General features: G+C 39.6%; 1 protein-coding gene, 1 non-coding gene and 1 pseudogene across 4 annotated transcripts in view; all 3 read left to right on the top strand.

The window, feature by feature from the left end:
• DGKB (diacylglycerol kinase beta) overlaps positions 1–15337 on the top strand; it is a 1339752-nt gene that overhangs the window by 402816 nt on the left and 921599 nt on the right. The window lies entirely within an intron of this gene.
• Positions 6612–6714, top strand: LOC114114683 (U6 spliceosomal RNA). The gene has a single exon (XR_003589300.1). It is a non-coding gene; the product is annotated as a U6 spliceosomal RNA (small nuclear RNA).
• LOC114114599 (large ribosomal subunit protein uL11-like) lies at positions 12425–15147 on the top strand (annotated as a pseudogene).

Here is a 15337-nt window from a genome sequence, read left to right as displayed (position 1 = left end):
AGTTTCAGTCAGACATTTTATCCTGTTCTGTTTATCACTGCCTTCCATTTTCACTGGGTGTTGAAGTTTTAAACCATATCTTTCTGCCCCAGCTCCTGAACTCTTTGTTTCCAGCTAGCATCTTCTTAGACAAGCAGTTCTAGGTATTCCTGAAGCTACGTGTTCACATCAATATCATTAAATGCCTCCCTCCTCCTTCTGCTGCTTTGCAGTGTTCAGAGATGACTTTCAGGTGTTTTTTGAAGTTAGTCAGTTTGAACTGGAGCAATTTTGCTGGTTTTTTGAGCGAACTTGACTGTCCTTCCAGATAAGTCACCGTTAGTCCATGAAGTAAAATTTTATAGGACTGGCTTTTTATAGGATTGGCTTTCCTGTTCTCAGCCAAGAAGGTTGACTCTATCCCCCAGTGAAAAGTTGGACCTGTTCAATATTAGCATTAAATTTTGCCAAATAGAGGGTTTGTGGCATCAGAGGACTGGCCTCCACTACAGATGGCTCAAGGGCATTGAAGGTGTATGTAATGAGTTTTTTCCTCCTGTTGAGTTTAAGATACTCTACCCTTCAGGCAGCAAATCCTTTGGCTAGGTCATTGCCCCTCAAAGTATGTCCACCTTTTACTTTGCAAGTAATCAAAGCAACATAAAACAAAATTTTCAAGGGAAACTCAGAGATTTGACCCTTGTGTTCATAATTCAGACAGTATCATTGAAGTACCACACAGCTGATGCAGGAGTAGTGGGAAAGCCATTTTCATAGCCATAAACAGGCCCTCTTTGGTTCCAAAGGACATTGAAACTGCCTCTAGCCAGTAGCATCAGGGTTACAGCTCCCTGTCCAAAATCCTGTTTGTGTTCTGCTTTAAAACCACTCAGAGCCTGACAACCAGGACAGACCATCAGTAAGTAAGGGGGAGGTGGGCTGGTTTTGTACGCTAGTGATACATAAATTTGATGTAGTCACTGCACAATTACAAAACATTACAATTTGTATAGTACATTGAGAAAATGTAAAGGACCAGTTACAGTCAGAGCGATGAATTGTGGCCTCTTTAGGCCTACATGGCCCCACTGGAAGGTTAGGAGATCCAAGCAGTGCTATGCTCAAACCAAACCTATTGAACTAAGAGTAAATAAACCTAGATTTTTGGTCCTTGTTCTGCCTCTTCAATAGCTTCATGAACTGGGTCTTCAAAATTGTAGCCAATATTTGCTAAAAGCAACACAGAATATAAATCATTTTCGTATGCAGTATCTTACTTAAAACCTGGCTATCCTATGATATTGGTCCTTGTCTTAGTTCATTCAGGCTTCTATATTAGAATCTCAGAACCTGGGTAGCTTAAACAATAAATATTTTTGACTATTCTAGAGGCTGAAAGGTACATGATCTCAGTGCAAACACCTAGATTTCCAGGTGAGGACTCTCTTCCTGCCTTGAAGTCAGCCATCGTCTTCTTATATCCTCTAATGGGGAGAAACAGACAGCAAGCTCTGGTCTCTTCCTCTTCTTATAAGTATACTGATCCCATCATGGGACAATACCCACATGTCATCTGCTATGTCTAATTACCTCCCAAATGTCCCACCTCCAAATATCACCACACTGGAATTGGGGGCTTTTGGCTTCATGATAGGAATTTGAGGAGGACACATTTAGTCTATAACACCATCCTATAGGGTCATTAAATCTCTTAAGTGACAAACTTAGGTTAAATGGTTCTCCTAGGACATTGACTATTACATTATAGTTGGATTTTGAATCAAAACCATCTGTCTCCAACTATCATTTTTTGTTTTAAACCATTGTACATGGCTTAATAATTTTACCCTACTTTGAAAACAAATAATTTTCCAACAACATTCTTTTTGACTCTTAATACAATAGCAAAGCAACCATTTTTAATACATGTAGTATTTACCCATTTCCTTTCCAAGTATTAACAGAATTATTCCTGTATGACAAGTGCTAGTGCCACAGAAAAAAGGGGCTCACAGTGTGGTCAAGGGGACAAGTTAACACACAATTACAGTTTGCAAAGGTGCTATAATAGAAACAATGTAAGCCTGGGAAAGAGACCCAACAGCAGAGGTTGGAAAGGGGAATGGGCTAAAAACTCAGTTAATGTGGGAAAATATACCTGCTTCCCTGGTGGCTCAGTCCATAAAGAATCTCCCTGCAATACAGAACACCCGGGTTCAATCACTGAGTCGGGAAGAGCCCTGGAGAAGGAAATGGCAATCTGCTCCGGTATTCTTGCCTGGAGAATACTGAGGACATAGGAACCTGGTGGACAACAATCCATGGGGTTGCCAAGAGTCAGACATGACTTAGTGACAAAGAGTCGAGAGCCGGATACCTAAGTTGAGTTTTGAAAGATGAGGAGAAAGTAATTTTTGATGGTGTGCCCAAAAGATGGAGTTTTAAAGATAAAAGAAAGGGTTCATGTGAGAGCAAACAGAAATAATACAGTGCTTTGGGAAACCAGATGCTTTATGGTTTAAGAATTGGGCATGAGAGTGAAAGTGGTAGGATATGATTTCACTAGATTGTCAAATAGTGATATTTTACAAATTGCACATTTTGCTAAAAAACTATAGACTTCTGGTTACAAGGAAGGAAGGGAAATAAGATGATCAGATTAGATTCATGGAATATATTTAATTTGGAGAATAAATTGTGAGAGAAAGAGCACTGTAGATTAGAAAAACAAAATGCAGGTAAATTGAAAAAATATTTAAAAAAAGGATTGAAACAAAGGCTGACATATGAATAGAGTACTTGATAGAGTGGTAAGGGAGTCAGAAATCAACAGGCTGTATGGATGACTGTACTTAGTCAGGGTGAAGACTAGAAAGTCAAAGATAACTCCCGAGTTTCTGACTTGAGCAACTTTGTTGAAGTTCATGCCAATCACAGAAGAAGGGAAAACAGGAGGATGATCAAGAATACATGTGTTTATTTGGGGTGAAAAGTTGAGGTTGAAGCGCCACTGATAATAGAAATCTATTTCTAGAAAGAGCTTAGGCAAATACAAAGAAATATTTCTGAGGTCAATGTTTTACTTAATGGAAAAGGAAAAGTTCTGATAACTTGTGAAAAGTGTGTAGAATGAAAGTCAAAGAGTGGAATTCCAAGATTTAAGAAATTAAAAGAGAATTGAGCTTGCAAAAGAGATTGTGAAGCACTATTTAATTTTTTTTTTTTTTTTGGATCTAGGGTATAGCCAACTAGCAAACAGTATTGTGTGAAGCACTAACTTTGACAAGACTTGTTCACAGGGGTTCTCTCTACTTCTCTTCTTCATTCTGCAGTTGAAAAATCTCTGGCTTCTGCCCTAAAGTTTCCATTGGACTGGCACCTGCAAATTATCTTCATTGTTGAATCAAATGTGTACTTCCAAGTCCTAATTTTATTTGACGTCTCAACAACTGATCTGCCCTAAAGTTTCCATTGGACTGGCACCTGCAAATTATCTTCATTGTTGAATCAAATGTGTGCTTCCAAGTCCTAATTTTATTTGACGTCTCAACAACTTATCGCAGTTGATCTCACAGGATTCCAGACACTTTGTTTTCTTTATACCTGACAGTCTTCTGAGAAAGTGAAAGTGAAAGTTGTTCAGTCGTGTCCAACTCTTTGCGACCCCAAGGACTATACAGTCCATGGAATTCTCTAGGCCAGAATACTGGAGTGGGTAGCCTATCCCTTCTCTAGGGGATCTTCCTGACCCAGGCATCAAACCTGGGTCTCCTGCATTGCAGGCAGATTCTTTACCAACTGAGCCAAGTGGGAAGCCCTATTGAGATTTCTTCCTAACTCTTTGGCTTAAGTCTCTTTTGTTGGCCACTCTTCCTCTAACGAACCTTCTAATTTTAGACTTTCTTCAGACTCAACTGTATACCAGCTCCTGTTTGTGTGTTCTCCCTGCAGCTTCTATGTATTTGGAAAAATATTTACATACCAGTGACATCTAAATTTGATCCTGAACCTAAACTTCTCTTCAGATCTCTGGACATATGTAGACAACTATTTACTCATAATCCCCACTTAGATATCTAGTAGGCATCTACTTTACATATTTTATATATTCTATATTTAATATATTTTATTATATATTCTTCTTATCTCCTTTGTCTTTACCTAATTGATGCTTTTGAACTGTAGTGTTGGAGAAGACTCTTGAGAATCCCTTGGACTGCAAGGAGATCCATCCAGTCCATCCTAAAGGAAATCAGTCCTGAATAGTCATTGGAAGGACTGATGCTGAAGCTGAAACTCCAGTACTTTGGACACTGATGCAAAGAACTGACTCATTTGAAAGACCTTGATGCTGGGAAGGATTGAAGGTGGGAAGAGAAGGGGACAACAGAGGATGAAATGGCTGGATGGCATCACCTAATCAATGGACATGAGTTTGAGTAAACTCAGGGAGTTAGTGTTGATGGACAGGGAGGCGTGGCATGCTACAGCAGTCCATGGGGTCGCAAAGAGTCGGGCACGACTGAGCGACTGAACTGAACTGAATATCTAATATATAAATAATCATTGGATTTGGTTCTTCCTCCAGAATGTCTCAACTAGGTCCACATTTACTTATCTTGACACCAGCTCTGTAATCCAAAAGTATCACCATGCTTACCAGAATGACTCTAAGAGCCTCCTGTTAACCTTCTCAGTTTCACTCTCTCTGTTCTTGCAGTTTATTCTCAATTCTGTGGCTGGAGTGATTATTTTAAATGCAAATCTCATCTTTACACTGCTCAAATCAATTAACGGCTTACTGTAATATGATAAAATTCAAAACCTTGGTGCTCCTTGCAAGGCTTTGCATAACTTTTTATTTTTCAGCCTCACCTCATAACTCTCTACCTAATATTTAATGTATTTCTCCAAACTCATCCTCAGTGCTCATCTCTCCGAAGTGCTCTCTACCCATGACTAAAAGACTCTTTGTCATGGCCATCACCATGGACATCAGTTGTCACTTAGAAGTGCAGCATCTCGGCACACAGAGAGAAATTTATGTGGAGGTTGAAGAGTCAGAGATGACATCCAGGTTTTTTACTTGAACAAGCAGATCTACATCATTTTCTCTCTTCACGCATACTTAAATCTGAGATTCCCTACATGGATGAAACTTCTTTAGAAAAGCCTTCTTTGATCCCCTGATAGAGTGCTTCTCACATTAGAGCAGCATCAGAGTCATCTGGAGGGCTTTCTGCCGCTGCTGCTCAGTCGCTTCAGTCGTGTCTGACTCTGTGAGACCCCATAGACGGCCTCCTACCAGGCTCCCCCATCCCTGGGATTCTCCAGGCAAGAACACTGGAGTGGGTTGCCATTTCCTTCTCCAATGCATGAAAGTGAAAAGTGAAAGTGAAGTTGCTCAGTCGTGTCCGACTCCCAGTGACCCCATGGACTGCAGCCTACCAGGCTCCTCAATCTGCTTAGTAAATCACAAATGTCTGGGTCCCAACCCTAGAGTCTCTTACTCAGTAAGGCTGGTATGAAAGGCTGAAATCCATGTTTCCAGCAAGTCCCCAGGTGCTGTTCATGCTGCAGGTCCAAGGACCACACTTTAAGCAGCCTTGCTCTGCTGAGAAGTTTGCAGTCTTAGCTGCATGGTAGGAATAACTGGTGGAGTTTTTTTTAAAAAAAAACACTGATTCCTGTACCACATCCTAAGTCAGTTAGATAAGCATTTCTGGGACCTTCCTATGGGTCCTGAACTTAAGATGGCAAGCGTTAGCTTCTTCAGATACTTGGGGGACCTATAATAACATCCTGATCTCTGATTACTAATATCTTAAGATAAAACACTTTAAGATTTTCTTGTCTGTTATTTCTGCTGAAAGTTAAACTCCATGTTTGTTGTTGTGAATTTACAATTTGGAAATGTCCTCCACATTCTGATTAACCCAGTACAGTGTTAATTTTTTGTATGTTGTAGTTAATACAGAGACTTAGCATATTTCAGTGGGTTGGAGGGTGGGTTTCTAGAGGATTTGTCTGCCAAGTCACTGTTTTAAATGGCATGCTGAAAAGTTTGTAGTTAAAAAGTAAAATTTCAGTAGAAACATAAGAGGGAAGAGTTGTTATGAATTTTCATAATGAGTAGATTTAAAGTAAATAATCTTTAAGTCCAGATTAAGAAAAAAAACAACAGTGGAGATAGAAAAGGGTAACATTAGGATGTTTGTAATCTCAGAATTATTCTATTTTGGATACTCTGATACAGTCTTCCTATTGAACCACATTTTCTAGACCTCAAGAATCATTTTTCTTCTCTTGACAAGTTTCTTTTCAGATAGGAAAATACAATCGTCAATATGTTATACTTAGATTTGTAAACCACCTATTAATAGAGGGGATTGCTCCAGGTGTGTTGGTTAAACAAATGACTTTTTACCCTTTATTATTTTGACCTTGGGAGGAATATATTTCACTTTGGGTCTTCATAATATGCGGGTTTTATGTGGAAGCCAGTGACTGGGAAAGGTTAAGAATTAATGTGGAAAGTTGTGCAATGAAAGCCGTAGATGAATGGTAATGGACTGATTGGAGTTATTGAACCCTCTAAAATAAAGAAAAAATGAGAGATGCATGGATAGGGCTTGCTTCAGCAGCACATATACTAAAATTTGAATGATGCAGTGAAGATCAGCATGGCCCCTGCTCAAGAATGACAAGCAAATTCATGAAGTGTTCCATATTTAAAAAAAAAAAATGATTGGACAAAAATACTGGAACTGAGTACATTCAGCTATGTCTAATATATCTCTTTCAGCGTTTGCTTTTCTTGAACTTCTATTTGAAGATACATGATAAACTATTTATGATACAAATTAAGATAACCACATATATTTTCAGATTTGTTTGATTTTAAAGTGTTTTCTTATGTGGATATTCAGTACACACTATTATGCTGCTGCTGCTGCTAAGTCACTTCATTTGTGTCCGACTCTGTGCCACCCCATAGACGGCAGCCCACCAGGCTCCCCCGTCCCTGGGATTCTCCAGGCAAGAACACTGGAGTGGGTTGCCATTTCCTTCTCCAATGCATGAAAGTGAAAAGTGAAAGTGAAGATGCTCAGTAATGTCCAACTCTTAGTGACCCCATGGACTGCAGCCCACCAGGCTCCTCTGTCCATAGGATTTTCCAGACAAGAGTACTGGAGTGGGGTGCCATCACCTTCTCCGACATTCTATTATACGATCATATAATACATTAACCTGACTCCAGTGTATTCAGAATAAATCTCATTAATACAAGAATAGTGGTTAAATATACATATACATATTTTCTGTGTTTCAAAAAGTTAAGGATGCAAAAATAAATTATTAGGTAGAAATTTACATTTGAACAGTAATTCACCTAGAAACAAGTGGAATGACAGAAACATAAATTAAAAGACTCATAAGAGAACAGTTTTGTTTTTGTAAAGGAAATTGTTTTACAAGCAAAGTGACAAATGGCTTAAAACAATATTCTTGTTGCTAGGCTCTTAGATCCCTAAACAGACCTTATACTTTTTAGGTTTAAGCATAACAAACTGAAACATTATAAAGATGCTTAGTAAAAATAAGAAGATGACTCACTACAAAAATTAGAATTTTGCTCTTCTACTAGTTCTTGAAACTGTATACAACAGATAATTCTTTCTTCAGACTTTCTGCCTTTTTTTGTTAATCACTTGGCTTAACAACACTCTCATTATGTGAATTTTTTTATTTTTTAAAAATAAAATATTATTTAAATATTCTCAGGTTGTAACTTATTATCTCTTGCATGTTAGAAACAAACTATTTTATTCGGAAACATTTTTCTACTATTTCTATCTGATGAAAAATATAAAATGGCTAGTTTTGATGGATCAATCCAGTATAACAACAACAGATTAATAAACTTGATTCAAATGTTAGAAGAATCTTGCCAAGTGATATAGGTACAGTATTGAGAAAGGAATTTCAAAAGGCAGAGTAATTTTCTTTCTTTCTCTCTTTTTATTACTCATTGGCTATGTAACTGTGGGCAGGTCATGTCTCCTTCTGAAATTTTTCAACTGCCCAACTTTCATAATGACATAGATTCCTTGGGTGCAAGACAATCAGAAACTTTGAGGTCTTGATATTTGTGTTTTAATAAAGGACAGAAATGGTATGGACCTAACAGAAGCAGAAGATATTAAGAAGAGGTGGCAAGAATACACAGAAAAACTGTACAAAAAAGATCTTCACGACCCAGATAATCACAATGGTGTGATCACTCATCTAGAACCAGACATCCTGGAATGTGAACTCAAATGGGCCTTAGAAAGCATCACTACGAACAAAGCTAGTGGAGGTGATGGAATTCCAGTTGAGCTATTTCAAATCCTGAAAGATGATGCTGTGAAAGTGCTGCACTCAATATGCCAGAAAATTTGGAAAACTCAGCAGTGGCCACAGGATTGGAAAAGGTCAGTTTTCATTCCAATCCCAAAGAAAGGCAATGCCAAAGAATGCTCAAACTACCGCACAATTGCACTCATCTCACATGCTAGTAAAATCATGCTCAAAATTCTCCAAGCCAGGCTTTAGCAATACATGAACCGTGAACTTCCAGATGTTCAAGCTGGTTTCAGAAAAGGCAGATGAACCAGAGATCAAATTGTCAACATCTGCTGGATCATGGAAAAAGTGAGAGAGTTCCAGAAAAACATCTATTTCTGCTTTATTGACTATGCCAAAGCCTTTGACTGTGTGGATCACAATCAACTGTGGAAAATGCTGAAAGAGATGGGAATACTAGAGCACCTGACCTGCCTCTTGAGAATTCTGTATGCAGGTCAGGAAGCAACAGTTAGAACTGGATATGGAACAGCAGACTGGTTCCAAATAGGAAAAGGAGTACGTCAAGGCTGTATATTGTCACTCTGCTTATTTAACTTATATGCAGAGTACATCATGAGAAATGCTGGGCTGGAAGAAGCACAGGCTGGAATCAAGATTGCCGGGAGAAATATCAATAACTTCAGATATGCAGATGACACCACCCTTATGGCAGAAAGTGAAGAGGAACTAAAAAGCCTGTAGATGAAAGTGAAAGAGGAGAGTGAAAAAGTTGGCTTAAAGCTCAACATTCAGAAAAGGAAGATCATGGCATCTGGTCCCATCACTTCATGGGAAATAGATGGGGAAACAGTGGAAACAATGTTTTTCTTTTTTTTTGGGGGGGGGGGCGGTCTCCAAAATCACTGCAGATGGTGACTGAAGCCATGAAATTAAAAGACGCTTACTCCTTGGAAAGAAAGTTATGACCAACCTACATAGCATATTCAAAAGCAGAGACTACTTTGCCGACTAAGGTCTGTCTAGTCAAGGCTATGGTTTTTCCAGTGGTAATGTATGGATGTGAGAGTTGGACTGTGAAGAAGACTGAGTGCCGAAGAATTGATGCTTTTGAACTGTGGTGTTTGAGAAGACTCTTGAGAGTCCCGTGGACTGCAAGGAGATCCAACCAGTCCATTCTGAAGGAGATCAGCCCTGAGATTTCTTTGGAAGGAATGATGCTAAAGCTGAAGCTCCAGTACTTTGGCCACCTGATGCGAAGAGTTGACTCATTGGAAAAGACTCTGATGCTGGGAGGGATTGGGGCAGAAGGAGAAGGGGACGACCGAAGATGAGATGGCTGGATGGCATCACGGACTCGATAGACGTGAGTCTGAGTGAACTCCGGGAGATGGTGATGGACAGGGAGGCCTGTCGTGCTGCGATTCATGGGGTCGCAAAGAGTCGGACACGACTGAGCAACTGACCTGAACTGAACTGAACTGTACGCTTATAGTTTTGAAATGGTAATTGAGGATGCTCTCATTGAGCTATATCACATTAAAAAGATACAGAATCGACTACAACTTATGAAGTGTAGATTTAAATTTATTTTAATTTATATATTTATAAATTTTATTTATTTATTTTCGCTGTGCTGAGTATTTGCTGCTTTTCTCTGTTTGTGGTGAGCGTGGGGCTTCTCTCTCGTTGCAATGCACAGGCTTCTCATTTCAGTGGCTTCTTTTGTAGCAGAACATGGGGCTCCAGGGTGTGTGGGCTTCAGTAGTTGTGGTTTCTGGGCTCTTAGAGCACAGGCTCAATAGTTGTGGCACACGGGGCTAGTTGTTCCACGGCATGCGGGATCTTCCCGGACCAGTGACTGAAGCACTGCCAGGTAGGTTCCTTACCCCTGAGCCACCAGGGACGCCCGAATTTTTGTTTTTATGCAGCATGTGTCTGTGTTTTAAGGGGAGTGAAATCAGTTTAAAACAAAGATTACCATGATTAAAATAGAAATATATTAAGAAATGAGTGTAAAAGCAAGTGGAGTCTGGCCTAAAGAAAAATGTGATAGTTAAGAAAACAGACGGTGTATTGATTTTTCTCTGCAAGAATTGGTGCGTGATTTTTTTTTTTTCTGAAAACTTTCTGTCAAAGGTCAAGCTTAAATTCTACTGGAGGTGATGAGCAGATCATGCAAATCCAAAAGCACACACAAAAAGAACTTAATAAACACATACTTTAAAAATATATTCAGTTCAGCTCAGTCGTTCAGTCGTGTCCGACTCTTTGCGACCCCATGAATCGCAGCACGCCAGGCCTCCCTGTCCATCACCAACTCCCAGACTTCACTCGGACTCATGTCCATCGAGTCAGTGATGTTTATTTTTTTGGCTGCATCAGGTCTAAGCTGCAGCGTGTGGGATATTTTGTTGCAGCTCGCAGGCTCTTCTGCGTAGGCTCCTCTGCTTATGGTGTGCAGGCTCCAGAGCCCATGTGCTCCCCAGCTGTGGAGCGTGGGCTCAGTTGTTGTTCAGTGGCTCAGTCCTGTCCTGCTCTTTCAGACCCCATGGACTGCAGCATGCCAGGCTTCCCTGTCCATCACCATCTCTCAGAGCTTGCTCAAACTCATGTCCTTTGAATCAGTTATGCCATCCAATGATTTCATCCTCTGTCATCCCCTTTTCCTCCTGCTTCATGCTTTCCCAGCATCAAGGTCTTTTTCAATGAGCTGGCTCTTCACACCAGGTGGCCAAAGTATTGGAGCTTCAGCATCAGTCCTTCCAGTGAATATTCAGCATTGATTTCCTTTAGGATTGACTGGTTTGATCTCCTTGAAGTCCAAGGGCCTCTCAAGAGTCTTCTCCAGAACCACGTTTCAAAAACATCCATTCTTAGATACTCAGCCTTCTTTATGGTCCAACTCTGACATGCGTACATGACTACTGAAAAACCACAGTTTTGACTTAATGGACCTTTGTCAGCAATTTGTCTCTGCTTTTTAATATGCTGTTTAGTTTTGTCATAGTTTTGCTTCCAAGCAGTAAGTGTCTTTTAATTTCATGGCTGAAGTCACCATCTGCAGTAATTTGGAGGCCCCCAAAATAACGTCTGTCATTGTTTTCATTGTTTCCCCATCTATTTGCCATGGAGTGATGGGACCGGATGCCATGATCTTAGTTTTTTGAATGTTGAGTTTCAAGCCAGGTTTTTCACTCTCCTCTTTTTCCTTCATCAACAGGCTGTTTAGTTCCTCTTCACTTTCTGCCATAGGGTGATCTGCATATCTGAGATTATTGATATTTCTCCCAGGAGTCTTGATTCCAGCTTGTGATTCAGCAGCCTGGCATTTCACATGATGTACTCTGCATATAAGTTAAATATGCAGAGAGACAATATACAGCTTTGATTTACTCTTTCCCAATTTGGAATCAGTCTGTTGTTCCATGTCTGGTTCTAACTGTTGCTTCCTGACCTGCATACACATTTCTCAGGAGGCAGGTCAGGTGGTCTGGTATTCCCATCACTTGAAGAATTTTCCAGTTTGTTGTGACCCACACAGTCAAAGGCCTTAGGATAGACAATGAAGCAGAAGTAGATGTTTTCCTGGAATTCTCTTGTTTTTTATATGACCCAGTAGATATTGGCAATTTGACCTCTGATTCCTTTGCCTTTTCTAGCTTGAACATCTGGAAGTACTGAGTTCATGTTCTGTTGAAGCCCTTGGAGAATTTTGAGCATTGCTTTGCTAGCATGTGAAATGGGTGCAGTTATGTGGTAGTCTGAACATTCTCTGGCACTGGCTTTCTTTGAGATTGGAATGAAAACTGACCTTTTCCAGTCTTGTGGCCACTCCTGAATTTTTTAAATTTGCTGACATATTGAGTACAGCACTTTAACAGCATCATCTTTTAGGATCTGAAATAGCTCAGCTGGAATTCTATTACCTCCACTAGCTCAGTAGTTGCCCCAAAGCATGTGGGATCCTAGTTCCCATGCCAGGGATTAAACTGGTTTCCCCTGTATTGGAAGGCAGATTCTTAACCACTGGACCACCAGGGAAGTCCCCCCATAACAAATAATTTTAAAATTTTATTCTACATCAAATTGTAGCATGAATATCCCATTTAAAACAAGATCCAGCTTTCGGCTTTTGGCTTGGAGGCGGCAAAGGTGCAACTTTCTTCGGTCCTTTGGAATCCGGGTTCATCCGACACCAGCTGCCTCCACCGTGCCGCCTAAATTCAACCCCAACGAGATCAAAGTCGTGTACCTGAGGTGCACCGGTGAGGAAATCGGTGCCACGTCTGCCCTGGCCCCCAAGATCAGCCCTCTGGGTCTGTCTCCGAAAACGGTCAGTGATGACATCGCCAAGGCAACTGGTGATTGGAAGGGTCTGAGGATTGCAGTGAAACTGACCATTCAGAACAGACAAGCCCAGATTGAGATGGTACCTTCTGCTTCTGCCCTGATCAAAGCCCTCAAGGAACCACCAAGGGACAGAAAGAAGCAGAAAAACATTAAGCACAGTGGAAACATCACTTTTGATGAGATCTGATGAGATCGTCAACATTGCCTGGCAGATGTCGCATCAGTCTCTAGCTAGAGAGGTTTCTGGAACCATTAAAGAGATCCTTGGGACCGCCCAGTCTGTGGGCTGCAATGTTGATGGCCGCCACCCTCATGACATCATAGATGATATCAACAGTGGCGCAGTGGAGCACCCCGCTAGTTAAGAACTGCAAAGGAAAAAGAAAAATAAAGGATCATTTGACAACCAAAAAAAAAAAAAAGGGAAAACAAAATCCAGAAGAATAACTTTAAACTCCTTATTATAAATTCCCCCCAAATTTTATCATCAGCAGTTATTGCTTAGTGCATCTCTTCACAAGTATCACAGATTTCTTCTTTAATTAGCTAATTGCAGCATCCAAAAAGTTCTAATGCAAGCTGTTGTGTTTAAGTGGGTCCAAATAATGCTGGATTCCTGAATCTACCATTTACAAATCTTGTAATAGTAGATAAGCTAGTGAGTCTCTATTTTTCCCAATCCTCCCATGTACAGAATATTGGCATTAGTATGTAGAGTTATTCTGAGGTTTGAATGCAATTCCTCATGTAAAGTATGTGAAACATTGGGATAATAAAGCACAACGCTAATGAATTTATTAGGTCATTCAATGAAATCTAATTGTCTAGATGCTATTGACAATGAACCTGAATTTATTTAACAATGACCCCCAGAAAAACCCTGCTACAGTGATAAAGTGACCTTTGATGGGCACATTTCTTGAGAGAAGGAGGGACAGTCTTTGTAGGGTAATAGCTTAAGAGTAATCCACAGCTAAAGAGAAGTCGAATAACACTGTGAAGGAAAGAATTGTGGGGACGAAGAGAGGAGTGAAATGCACTTGGTAATAGTAAAATGTAGTCATTAGAAGACATTTATTTGCATATTTATTCACTGTATTTTAATATACCTTGTTTAACTGTAAGTTAATTTTAGCAATAGCTGTGTTTAACAATTGAATCAGCAGAGTTTTGAAAATTCAGTAGAACAGTTGACTCTCCTGAGTTGGTACAATTGCCTTTTGCAAACCACTGAGGGACACTGATTGTGAAAATGCACGGGTGATATTTGCACAGGTGCTTTGTTATCTCAAAACAGGCATTACAATCAAAGTTCTATTCACCAAATGTCTGGCAAAAAATATCTGCCTATTATCACACTATCTAGAAACCGGAGTCTAAGACTCATCTTCATCATTCCCTGACAATAAAAATAATGTGTAAATTCTTCTGGATTATGCGTTCATACATTCCCTGAACAGAAAATATGTCTATAAAATAACCGTTTACTTGTAATCATTGTTATCTATTGTAGGCTACACTTGATTTATTACGATAATCTGAATTTTTTGTGGGGTTTTATTTTCCTATGACATATTATGTATAGCATTAGAATTCAGAAAATAAATTCATTGATGTGTATAAACATGATTTTTTCCATTCTAAAACTAAGACTTCATTAACTTTAATAATCTCTGTTTTCATCCTTCTAAAAGCAATGTTAAAATACAACAGAAAATGACCTTTCATTATATCTCAAGTGAAGGAATCTGTACATATATTTTTTATACTTCTGTATATTAAATACAAAAAGAAAATAAACATACTTTTTTCAATAAGTCAGTTGGTTATCCAGTAAATATTTAATGAGCAGTTACAGTGTGCTTGTTAAATTATTCCAGGTATGAATAAAATAGAGCACATCTTTGCATTCATTTCGGGGCTTGTCCTTCATTTCATGTTGATTCATTTATGTTTGTTCTTTGAAAAGAAGAGGATTGCAAGTGAAATGGAGAAGGTATTTTAAAGTGATGAAGGAAGGCCCTTAGGAAAGATAACATTTGAGTTGATGCTGAAGTAAAATAAGAAACTGTGTCATGCACATATCTAGGGGCGGGACTATCTGGAAGAGAATTCCAGGCAGAGATAGCAGAAAGTGCCGAAGCCCTGAGGCAGAAGCTTGTTTGGAGAATTCAAAGGACAGAGGGAAGTGAAGAAAGCTGCATGCGAGCCCACGTCACTTCAGTCATGTCTGACTCTCTGCAGCCCCATGGACTACAACTCACCAGGCTTCTCTGACCATGAGATTCTCTAGGCAAAAATACTGGACTGGGTTATCATGCCCTCCTCCAGGAGGTCTTCATGACCCAGGGATCAAACCAGAGTCTCATGCATCTCCTTCATTGGCAGACAGGCTCTTTACCACTAGCGCCACCTGGAAAGCAAGCTGGAGCAGAGTATATTGAGAACAGTAAATGGAAAAGAAAACAGAATCATGGACTGAATCAATAATTGCTAAGCCCTGTTAGGATATATCACAATATTAAAACTAAAACAGGGAAATTATGACCCCCCCAATTGCCCCTTTATAAAAAATATATATGAGAAATAACTTTCAAATAAAATTGTTATTATTAATAATATAATAATACAAATGAACAGGAATGAACATAGTATT

The sequence above is a fragment of the Ovis aries genome, chromosome 4, assembly GCF_016772045.2.
Source record: "Ovis aries strain OAR_USU_Benz2616 breed Rambouillet chromosome 4, ARS-UI_Ramb_v3.0, whole genome shotgun sequence".
In the NCBI taxonomy this organism is placed as follows: domain Eukaryota; kingdom Metazoa; phylum Chordata; class Mammalia; order Artiodactyla; family Bovidae; genus Ovis; species Ovis aries.
Note: the sequence above shows the minus strand (reverse complement) of the source record. Positions and strands in the feature narration are given on the sequence as shown.